This window comes from Mustela nivalis, assembly GCF_964662115.1.
Source record: "Mustela nivalis genome assembly, chromosome: 6".
NCBI classification, from domain to species: Eukaryota; Metazoa; Chordata; class Mammalia; order Carnivora; family Mustelidae; genus Mustela; species Mustela nivalis.
The window spans coordinates 149,482,329-149,494,372 of NC_139025.1; positions in this window are offsets into that span (position 1 = coordinate 149,482,329).

The following is a 12,044-nucleotide window of genomic DNA, read 5'->3' on the forward strand; positions in this document are numbered from 1 at the left end:
TTCTGCACTGTCCAATCATTTTCAGAACTTGTTAATGAGTATGTTAATGACCCTCCAAATTTACTCAGTAAAGACCAATTTCTAAAACATTCACGCTCCATTAGGCAGAATTTCCTCTGTATCTCTGAGGTGACTCTTTCTCTCCTGAGAGAGACCAAGAATGGGAATGGGCAAAGTCTTAACAACTGAGTTCCTGGATCACTTCCTGCTAAAGTCAAGAAGGGATGAAGAAAAGGAGAGATTTGGGTAGTACCTGCTCACTGGTTTTGTGGCCTTGGGCAAGTCAGTTATGAATAATAATAGTTAACGTCTTCAGAACATTAAGAGCTGTGTGTTATTCAAATACTTGAAAAGCTTTATTTCACTTCATCCTTCTAACTATTACTATTCCTATTTCACAGATGAGAAAACAGCATCTTAATAACGTGTCGTCTGGGCCCTGCCCTAGTGGACAGCTTTTATTCGTGGTGTTTGATCCTCGGTTTCATAAATGCTGTGCATCAGATGAAAGAACCAGCAGGACTGCAGCTGGAACAGTTTCATTGTAGGACAGATGGACAGAGCTCTTGGTTGTGTCGATTCTGGCTTTGTGGCTTTCAAGGTTAGGTCCCCGACCTTGAAAAATTCTGTAAGCTCATTAGTGTACTGCACTTGTTTTTCTCTGCTGGGTAATACATTGCCGCAAAGTTAGTGGCTTAAAACAGCCACTCATATTAAAACATTAATTATCTCATAATTTCCATAAAGCAAGAGTCCACCACATTTCACCGAGATCCTCTGCTCAGGACATCAAGGAGATCAAGGTGACAGCCAGCTATGTCCTCTTCGGGAGCCTTGAATTGAAAGATCTACTTCTAAACCCTCTCAGGTTAATTTCCCCATGGCCATGTGATAAGGTTTCTCTTTTCATAACTGTCAGCCAGGGACCACAACCAGCTCCTAGAGACTGCTTTTGTGTCCTTGCCACATGGTCCTCTTTACAAGATGTCAGTTTCCTTCTTCAAGGCTGATAGGAGGGCATCTGCTAATTCTTCTCGTATCTTTTAAGGGGCTAAAGAATTGGGTGAACTGTTTTGGTTTTGTTTTGGTTTGAATAAGATTTTTAAAACACTCCATGGATGGCCCATGGCAGAATTGGAAGACAATAATATAAAGATACCAATTCTCATCAAGTTGATCTATAGTTTAATACAATTCCATTCAAAATCCCAGCAGGAATTTTTATAGATATAGACAAGTTAGTTCCAGGGTTTATATGGACGGCAAAGGAATGAGAATAGCCAAAACAATTTTGGGAAGGAAGAATAAAGTTGTAGGAATGACACTATCCAATTTAAAGGCCTAATATAAAGCTTTGGTAATCAAGGCAGTATAATAATGGTAAAAGGACAGACAGGTCAGCACAACAGAACAGGGAGATGAGAAATCAGCACACATATAGGGACAACTGATTTTTACAAGGGCGCAAAACTCATTCAATAAAGAAAGTATCTCATGCAACAAATTTTGTTAAAACAACTGGACATTCATGCTAAAAAAAAAAATTTAACTTCATTCTAAACCTCACCACATACCCCCCCTCAAATTTTTTTAATGGATCAGAAAGCTCAACGTAAAACTTAATACTATAAAACTTTTAGAGGAAAACATCAGAGAAAACCTGGGTTAGACAAAACTTTCTTAGACCTGACACCAAAAGCATGATCCGTAAAGAGCAATTTAGTTCATCTAAATTACAAACATTTGCTCTTTGAAAGGTATTGTTGGGAGACTGAAAATACAAGCTACAGACTGGGAAAAAATATGTGAAATCATGTGTCTGACAAAGGACTTCTTTCCAGAATACAGACAGCGTTAAAAACTCAATAGTAAGAAACCAGACAACTCAATTTTAAAATGGGCAAAACACCTGGACAAAGAAAACATATGGATGACAAACATGCACACAAAAAAGATGAATATCATTGGCCCTTAAGGAAACACAAATTAAAACACACCTATTGGGGCACCTGGGTGGCTCAGTGGGTTAAGCCTCTGCCTTTGGCTCAGGTCATGATCTTAGGGTCCTGGGATCGAGCCCCACATTGGGCTCTCTGCTCAGCCGGGAGCCTACTCCCCCCCACCCGCCTTTGCCTGCCTCTCTGCTTACTTGTGATCTTTCTCTCTCTCAAATAAATGAATAAAATCTTTAAAAATAAATAAATAAATAAATAAACAAAACACACCTATTACAAAGGCTAATGTAAAATTTTTAAAAAACTGACAGTATCAAGCATTGGCAAGTGTGGGGAAGAAGTGAAATTTTCATATGTTGTAGGCAGAAATGCAAAATAGTGTATTGACTCCAGAAAACACTTTGGCAGTTTCTTATAAAATTAAACCTACATCTACCATGTGACCCAGCAATCCCACTTCTCAGGTATTTAACCTAAAGAAATGAAAATATACGTCCACACAGAAACCCTTGTGTAAATGTTTAGACGCGCTCTCCTAGTAATTGCCAAAATCTAAAAACAGCCAGAATGTCCTTCAGAGGGGGGTGGGCAAACAAACTGTGCTACACCTACACAATGGAAATTCGTCAATAAAAAGGAACAGACGATTGATACATACCAACAATGCAGATGAATCTCAAGCATTAAGGTAAAGAAGCCAGTCTCTAAAAGTCAGATACTATATGATTTCATATAGATGACATCAGCAAATAACAAAACCACTGTGACAGAGAGCAAATCTATGGCTTCCAGGAGTTTGGCATGGAGGAAAGGTCAGACTATACAGGGACGTTACAAAGATTTTGGGGGTGATGGAATTATTCTATAACCTGACGGTGGCGGTATTTAAATGAATCTATGTATGTTAAAACTCACAGAATTATATACCCATAAAAATCAATTTTACTGTATGTTAGTTTTAAAATTTTTTTTAAATATTTATGACGAATATGTGTGGGAATGGAATTTCATGGACCTGGAACAGAGAGAGAGGAACATAATTTTAGATTAGGTTAAATTTTCAATGTGTGAACACCTACCAGAGATTCTGGATGCAAAATATTGACTCAAGCAACTGGGAAAGATTCCATTTATTTGCTTGGTTGATGGACTAAAACTAGAGTCAACAGTAGCCTATATGAGTTTGAAATGCCAGAAAGAACTTGATATAATATAGAGGAAAGAACCCAAAAAGCTGTGGGAGATAAGAACATAAGAGCAGATCTATCAGACGTTCACAATTCCTACCCCAAAAATAATCCACAAGAGGGTTCAGAAGGCAATCTCTTTACCATGATACTGAAAAATACATTGTCAATGAAAAGCAGCAACATCCTTTAAAATCACATTAGTTAGTAGCTATCCACTGTAGGTAAAATATAAAAGTAGGAAATGATGCCATTATAATGAGTTCCTTGATTTAAGTGACAGGATGGACATTTAGAATGACGAAGACCTAGCAGATGTACTCAACTACCAGAAAAAAACATAGACATGTTACCAAAATAGGCAGCAGAGCCAAAATAACAAACAGAATGGTTTTGCCCATAGATATGTTTGGAGGCAAATTAGACTTCTATGGCTGAAATAAATGGGCTATTTCCTGAAGTTTTACTTCATGTATATGACAAAAACAACAACAACAACAACCCTAGGCTTAGGGGCTTAGTAAACCCTAGGCTTAGTAAAAGCAGAAAATATTGACTTGAGCCACAATTATTGAGACTCACTATTTCACTACTATAGAGACTCTCCCAATTCCCAGACCCAAGTTAGTTCAAGGAACCAAAGCTTCCTGATTGAAAAGGAGATTGGGTACCTTCAAGAAAGAGTTATGTAGTAACATCACAAGCACGTACCGTCAAACTCTCACCAGACTATTGTCAAAGGGACATAAAATACATTTCGGGGTAACTATGCACTGGGGGAGGAAAAAAAAAGAAACTCCCAGGACGTTGGAGGATTATTTGACCCTGACTTCAAGCTAATACTAACCCCCAGCAACACAGAATATTGCTGTGGACCACTGCTACGGTAGGGGCTTGAAGAGGTAAGGGTGACTGGAGTGGGATGTCAGTCCTACCTGGGCTACTTCCCCAGGACATGACCGTGTAGATGAAATAGGTCATATCTACCCAGAAGGCTTCCTGCTTGGTGTGGGACACAAAGCAAGAGAAGGCTCTGTACACAGCATAAAACCACCACGAGGCCTGCGTGACTTGGCAGACCTGGCTGACTGTGAGCGACGTGGAGCCTATGGCCAGCTCCAAGAAGAGAACCACAGTTGAGGCAAAGCCATGCCCTTTCAGTGGGCAAATGAGCAGATCCCAGCTTGGTCTACACAGCTTCCGTGTGTTCTTGCCAGCCCTTCTGCTCAGACGGGAGGGCTACAGGTGCCTGGCCAGATGGCATCACTGACTTGGTTCTGCAGATGAGCAGAGTGCTGGTCGGGAGGAACCTAGTCTGCTTAGATCCCAGGGCAGGTTGCTGCCAGCCCCTTGCCACTTCTCAGCACTGTCAGATTCCCCAGGGGAGGCCTGAGGTTCCCCTATCATCTCTGTGGGACACGCCTAGAGTAGGGACTTCCAAGAAGCAACCCATTATGCTGGGGAAACTGGGTGTCCCCTGGGGGCTCTCCTCCCCCACTGGAAGGACCCTGGGCTCCAGGGGACCTCTCCGTGGGGTGCTGAACTGGTCTCTGCAGCTGCTCCGCTTCCCCTCCTGCAATGTGGCTTGGTCTCTGTGATCCAGGGGTGCCTCACTCTTACCCCATGTCCTAGGATTCTCTCAGGGGCATCTTGCCCATGAAGTGTTGTTAGTTCATCTCATGAGGGAAAGCAAAGTCAGAACCTGTGACGCCATCTTGTTGACGTCACCTCAATAGCTCACAGCTTGCTACTGGCAGAGGCAGAAAGTCCAACCATGAGAAAATTGGAGGCTTTCCAATGAAGCTGCTCATTGTGAACTAGAGATGGCCAAGCAGCATTAGAGTGTATTCAAAAACACTTCATGATCAGATAGAAGTGATAGGCAATGTCTAACCTCAGCTGATCCAAAAGGCACAAGAAATTTGCACAATTCCCAGGGTGTCCACCCCCTCCACATTCCCATCCTTTCTTCCACTGATGCGGTGGTCTTAAGAGGTGTTCCAAAGGACCAGGTGAGTGGAAAGGTAAAAACTAGAGCCCCACTTTAGGTAGCTCCGCACACTCTGCAGGCATCAGATGAAAATGGGCTATTGCCCCATGTAGAGATAGTCTGAGGAAAAGAAATCTATCCCATTGGACAGACTTTTAAGGGCCCATCTAAGGCTCTGCCTTAGATGGAAAGAGATGCCCTGGGGTCTGGTCTTCAAGGTCTCATAGGCAGGAACTAATGGTTTGAGCAGACTTGGAGGGACTGGTGATGATGAGTACTAGAGAAGAGGTAAGTGGATGGACCTCTCAGAATGGACAGAGTGAGAGCACTTCGCAGTTCCTACGGGGGAGGAAGCTCATCATATAGGGGTGAACCGAATAAGCCTTTGTGTGGATGTCAAGGCCTCTTGCTTCAGCCACTCATGATGGCTCCACAGCTCACAGAAAACCTGGCCATGGTGACACAGATGGATATTATCCATGCACTCAATGACAAGGACTCCCTCTGATGGGGAAAGTGACACTGGTAAGCACACACAGTGGTAATAACCACCTGGGGTCTCAGGACAATCACACACCTTGGCAAACAGCCAACCACAGCTAGGCAGCCCCACTGCATTGCAATATCTTCTCCATGGAGAGGACAGTAATTTCTTCTTACTGGAACAGACACGTATTCTGGGTATGTCTCTCCAAAATTCGCATGTTGAACCCGTAATGGCAGCTACCTCAGCGTGTGACTCTATCTTGCAGATAACGTCTGTTAAAAGATGCTGAAGTTAAAATGAGGCTGTTGGGATGGGCTCTAATCTAATCTGACTGCTGTCCTTATAAGAAGAGGAAATTCAGACAGACAAAGGGGCCCCAGAGCTATGTGAGCACAGAAGAAAAGCCATGAGAGGACACATTGAGAAGATGGCCATCTGCAAGCCATAGAGAGAGGCCTCAGGAGAAACGAAACTGGCTGACACTTAGGCTTTGGACATCCAGCCTCCAGAACTCTGAGAGAACATGTTTCCATTGTTTTAAGCCACCCAGTCTGTGGTATGTTGTCATGGTAGCCCTGGCAGACGCATGCATCTTCCTTGCCTACTATGCTTCTAAAAATCACATAATTCGTGAAATTACTGCATGCCTTATTCAAAATCTGGACATTGTTTAAGCACAGCTTAACTCTCTTAATTCCTTACCAGGGAATTCATGTACAGCAAGTTCATTGCGGTGATAGGGCTCATGTGTATAACATTCACTGCTCTGTCCAGATATTCCATCATCCGAAAGGAACCGGCCTCACAGAGTAGAGGGTGACCTGTTGAAGTGATGGCACCAGCAGACATCTGGTGAGGCTGGGGGTTTGCCCTACAAAATGTAGTCTGTTCTTTAAGTTAATGAGCATTGTCTCACCCCATGAAACTAAGGGTAAAAGGAAGAGTAGCTCCCTTCATTATGATGCCTGATGAACCACTTGTTAAATTTTTGCTGTCCATGACTTTAGGCTCTGTTGGTTGAAAGGTCTTTGAGCCAATGGGAGGGATACTTTGACCAGGAGACACAATAATGGATCCATTGAATTAGAGCCGGAGACTTACCATGCCCTGTCGGACGAAATGACTGATCCAGATTATCAAAGTAGACTGCTGCCACCCATGTAGGCAGAAAGGACTATTTCTGTAAACCATGAGGGAATCCCTGGGGTACCTCTCAAATTGTCATGTCCAGTGATAAAAGGTTAACAGAAGGTAAATTCTAACCCCATTCAGGCAAAGCCAGGAAGCATTCAGCTACCCCAAGAATGAAGATTGGGTCACCCCACCAGATAAAGAATCATAGCCAACGGACACTTTTGCAGAGGACAAAGAGAGCAGGGATGGGTAGCAGAGAAAGGACATTATGAAGACCAGCTGCTGCCTCGTGGCCAGTTGCAGAAGTTAGGTCTGCGGTAGTACCCACATTTGCTTCTCTGTCCGCCGTGTCATGTACATATCTATGTATATTCAGTAAATTTCCTTCTTTTTTCTTCCTTCTCCCTTTCTCTATTCATTTATCATAGTCCATGTGTGTTTTCGGTGTAGTCCACAGGCTGCAGACCATCAGTATGCTATCATGGCTGAACTACAGGAGAAATGGCTATCCTCCAGCAAACCGGAACTTGCACCTGCAGCAGCAACTCGTGAAACTTGGGTCTTCCTTTGGGGAAGTGCGTTATCATTGTACAGGTGATCATTGTATGATATCAGGCAAGCACAGGTCACTGTTACCATTAGGGCTGGAAATGAAAGTATGAAAACTGGGCCCATACTGATGCTAGGTGGCGAAGGAGTGGATCGTAATCACATCGACTTGCACGTTGCAAATCCTGCCTTTCGAAGATAGTCAAAACACTGCCTTTTCAAGCCTCCCTTTTAAATAGGATCTAGACAAGAGACTACTTCCTGCCAGCAGGTGCATCCATATGAGACTCGGAAAACAGAGGGGCCACAGCGAGGCTACAGCAAGTATGAGGTCTTCAGCAGATTTGCAGGAGCTGTAACAGAGAGAGGTACACTGGAGGTCCAATCGGTGGTCTTGCAGGGCTCGAGCAGAAGGTCATGACGTCTGCAGGATTTCCAGATGATAAAATAATGTCATCAAGATTTTGCTAGATCCATCTCCATTTGCAGGCACTGTTTTCCTCTACACCAGACCTCCTTGGATTGGGTTTCTCATGCAGGTTCCCGGCATTCCAACAGCGGCTTCTGGCCCCTCCAATCCAGTAGGGAGAGAGCTTCTCTTTCCAAAAAACAGAGTCCCTTAATTGAACCTCATTGATCCAATTTGGGTCACATCCCTAAACCAACTGCAACAGCCAAGGGGACGGCACAGGTCAGGCCTGGGGAATGTGCGGGAGAACAAGATGAAGTCTGAAGGAGGCCACAGATTTCTCCCATTTATTTCCTCCCCTGTATTTTATCACCCAAAAGCAACTGGCTATAGAATGAAGCAACTGCCTGTTGAAGTTGTGTCAGCAAAATGTGGCGTATGCTTAAAATTCACAATGACTACCCTGAGGGTAGCTCTCAAGCACCAATTAGAAGGTAACTAAAAGAAAAGATGTTGGGTGGTGGGCCAGAAGCAATAGCTTCCACCAGACTGGAAGTTCTGGCTCCTTCTTCCAGCTACAAATGGGGTGGTGATGGCACAGCCTGCAGGCGAACGCCCCAACTCTTCTCACCGTGGGATCCCAGCAGCATTTTGGTTTGCTGGACCAAAATTCAGAGGGCCTGGTTTCCAGGTATGATGTCTATGAACTTGAGAATCTCCCTTAACTTTTCTGGGCCTCCATTCCCTTCTCTGCCAAGTGAAGAATTATGAAAGCCTGCCTGGTGAAGATTCAACAGGAAAAAACTCATAAAACTGATTCAAAATCTGTAAAGCACTCATAAATGTAATGGATCAACTTCATGTCTCCAAGGAAACCAAGGGTGACCGGAGTCTAGCTCATCCCATTTGCAAATAATGGGGAATGGGAAGTAGATGGAAGAGATAGGACAAATAGAGGGGTTTAGGTTGGAACCACTGTCATATGCCCTTCACCACACAGACAAGAATAATCCAATTTTTCTTGACTATGGATCACATTTTTCTGAGCTCTTCCCCTTCCCTGGATAAGAGTGAAAATAGCAGGTGAGCTGTGACCAAAGGCTTACACCACAAATTTGTTAGACACGGAATTCCTCAATGCGAACATTTCTTCTAGGAAAGTGATTGGGTAAAAGAGCAAAGATTCCTACAGGAGGAAATGTATTGCAGTAATTATTAGGATAACAAAAGTTTGAAAGTAAATGCCCTGAAATAAAGGATTGATTACATCATTACACAAATGGTGGGATTATCTCTCTTACATCGTACACAAATGATGGAGGTCAAGCATGATATGGATATTATATAGAAAGATAGAAAGATAGCCAGGATATAATAGCTGAATAGAGCACCAACAGTAGGATCCTGTTTTCATCAATCAATCTTATCGATGTTTTCATATGCAGAGACAAAGATTCAAAAGATATACAGTGGAGTCATATCATACACGCCTTCAGCTTCTCTGAACTCACTGCTGTGCACGCCACGGGGTAGGGGAGGGGCAGGGGAGGAAGAGACAGAACAACTTCGACAGGTGGCTGTGACCTGCCGCTCCTCCTCGTTGAGCTCATGGGTCAGATGGGGACACGAGGCTGCTGACATTTCAGTCCCTCTCAGTTCCCATTTGCCTTCCAGAATGTAAGCATTGTCCCATGCTGAGTGGGACTCGAAGTTCAAGGGGTGTATTTTTCAGATGGCCTGTCCCCTAAATGCAAGCCGACCCCTTTTTCTGGGGCTCAGCCAACGAAACAGTGATCTGGTCCCAACCCAGAAAATGGTCGGGTTGTATGGATGGAGAGATGGTGTGTCTACTGCTAACGAAACACATTCCTGGGCGCCTGGGTGGCTCAGTGGGTTAAGCTGCTGCCTTCAGCTCAGGTCATGATCTCAGGGTCCTGGGATCGAGTCCCGCATCGGGCTCTCTGCTCGGCAGGGAGCCTGCTTCTCTCTCTCTGCCTGCCTCTCCAACTACTTGTGATTTCTCTCTGTCAAATAAATAAATAAAATCTTTAAAAAAAAACACACACATTCCTGAGGAACTGTCCACTCCTAATGTGACCTAATCCTCCTTGGGGACCACCCCCCCCACCTGCCAGGGCCCAAGTCCTACTCAACAAAGTGTGGACAGCAGGGCTACTTTGGATAAGGCTGGGGTTTTTTCTTTATGATAATCTAGATCTCCAAGTTCCCTAAAATGGACATGTATTTATGGGGTATATTTTTAAAGGATACGTAAGGCCCCTTATCCTCGTGGGTACTTGACCCAGTCCCCTGCAGAGAGTTCCATCGAGGGGCGTCAGCTTTGCCAGCACAGAAGGGCAGCCTCCTGTCAGGTCTCTGTAGACTGTCCTGCTGTGGCTTGCAAGGCTGCTCTCCCTTTCTCTTGGCCCTTATCAGTGAGGACCTCTGTGGCTGATAGCATTAGGCCGGGCTGTGCAGCACTGAGTGGCTTCAGGGCCCAGGGTGCCAGGCGGCTCGGGGCCATCTCAGCCCATCGCTCCCAGGCTCCATCAACCCTTGTTAGCCTGAATTACCAGCCCGAGCCCAGACAGGCTGCCTCCACGCTGGTCCTTGATTTTTCTATTTTGAGAGGGTTACTTGGGCCAAATCATCAAATGAAGTTAGGCCCCTGACGTCTTAGCTTTGCAGGGATCTGACAGTTCCCCTCCCACTGTCCCTGTAGACTAGGGATAGCCCTACCCTGGTCCCCAGCACCACAGAAGCACACTCTCTCATGAACCACCCCCCACCAAATGCTCACCTACACAGCCTCACACACACTCGTTCACCAGCACCACACAAATAATCGTAACAACATGAACATCCACATTCGGGGGTCCTCAGAGGTCATGAGAGACCCGGGCCACTTGCAGTTTTGAGGCTTCCAGAATACTACAGAATGAGAAATCGCTACAACCCAGTCCCCATATTCATAGCTGTCCTAAATGTTAACATTCAACAAATTGTCGTCACGTGTTTTAAATGCAGTGTAATTGTGCTATCCACAAAATAATCACGGGATTTATGAACTATTAATTCTTGGGGCACTGCAGGCAGTGCGCTCGGGTAACGCAATGTGCTTCGAGCCGTGTGATGAATGTCCTCTCCTCTCCATCTTGTCAGCATATCTTGGACCGCGTGTGTAACCTCATTTGGGGAATAATATCAAGAGCCCATATCTGAAGCCCTTGGTGAGCCAGAGGCCCAGCCAAATAGCTCCTGTCAACTCCTGAAGACACACACACTGGGGAGGCCTTGTGCCTACACACGCTAACACCCACAGCAGCCAACCACACCTGCCAGGAGAAAACGCAGAGTCCCATGGCTCGCCGGTCATCTCAGCTACCTTGTGACAGTCATGGGAACGTCTCAGAGCCGGGAGGGACCCTAAGTGCCATCGGCTCCAGCCCCTTTCAGAACAGAGGTTTCGCTAGTCACTGCCTGGGTGTCTGGCCACTCGGCCCTTTCAGATCAGTCCTGACACGCCAGCATGGACCAGCTCGAATGGGAAGGCCAGCCTGGGATTTCCAAAAATCAGCATCCTCATCCTCTCCCATCGCCACACCATCCAGGGCTCCTGTTCTATCCACCTGCATGTGGGCAAGTGTGGTGCACACGCACACACACACACACACACGCACACACACACACACACACGTTTGCTCATACATGTACACGTGCTCACACCCTCACCTGTACATACACAGTTTGAAAGAAGCAAAAAAAGGAAGCCCTTAGAAACAAAAAGCCACTGTGTACAGCTCTCCTCCATTCTTTATGAGTGGTCACTTAGAGAGACTCATTGGTCCTCCCTAAGCCTCAGTTTTCCGTGTCTTTAAAGGATCCCAGGATCTCCCTGGGATATTTATAAGAGCACCGAGCACCCCACCGGGAGCATCAGTTCTTTGCCACATGTGATGCTCTTTGCCACCAGCTCCTCTGCTCAGGACTGACATCAAGAAACGGCTATCCCTCTTAAAGCAAAACATGTCTTAAATCCAAAGAAAAATTTGCTCTTCCATGCAATACGGGGCAAAGAGCATCAAAATGAGAGTCTAAGACTGGCTTCAGTTCTGCCAAAAATGAGTTGTGTGCATCAAATATGCTCAACCTGTTTTCCCATCCACAAAAGGGGTACTTTCGTACCTGCAGGAAATCCCTCGGGTCTTTTCCAGACTCAGTGTTCTAGAACTCTTCTCGGAGGCACCCAACTCTCTCACCCAAAGCGTATGCCCATTTCCCAAACTGGACTGGTGAAACTGGGGAACCAGACCTGAGAGCAGGTGTGTCTGAG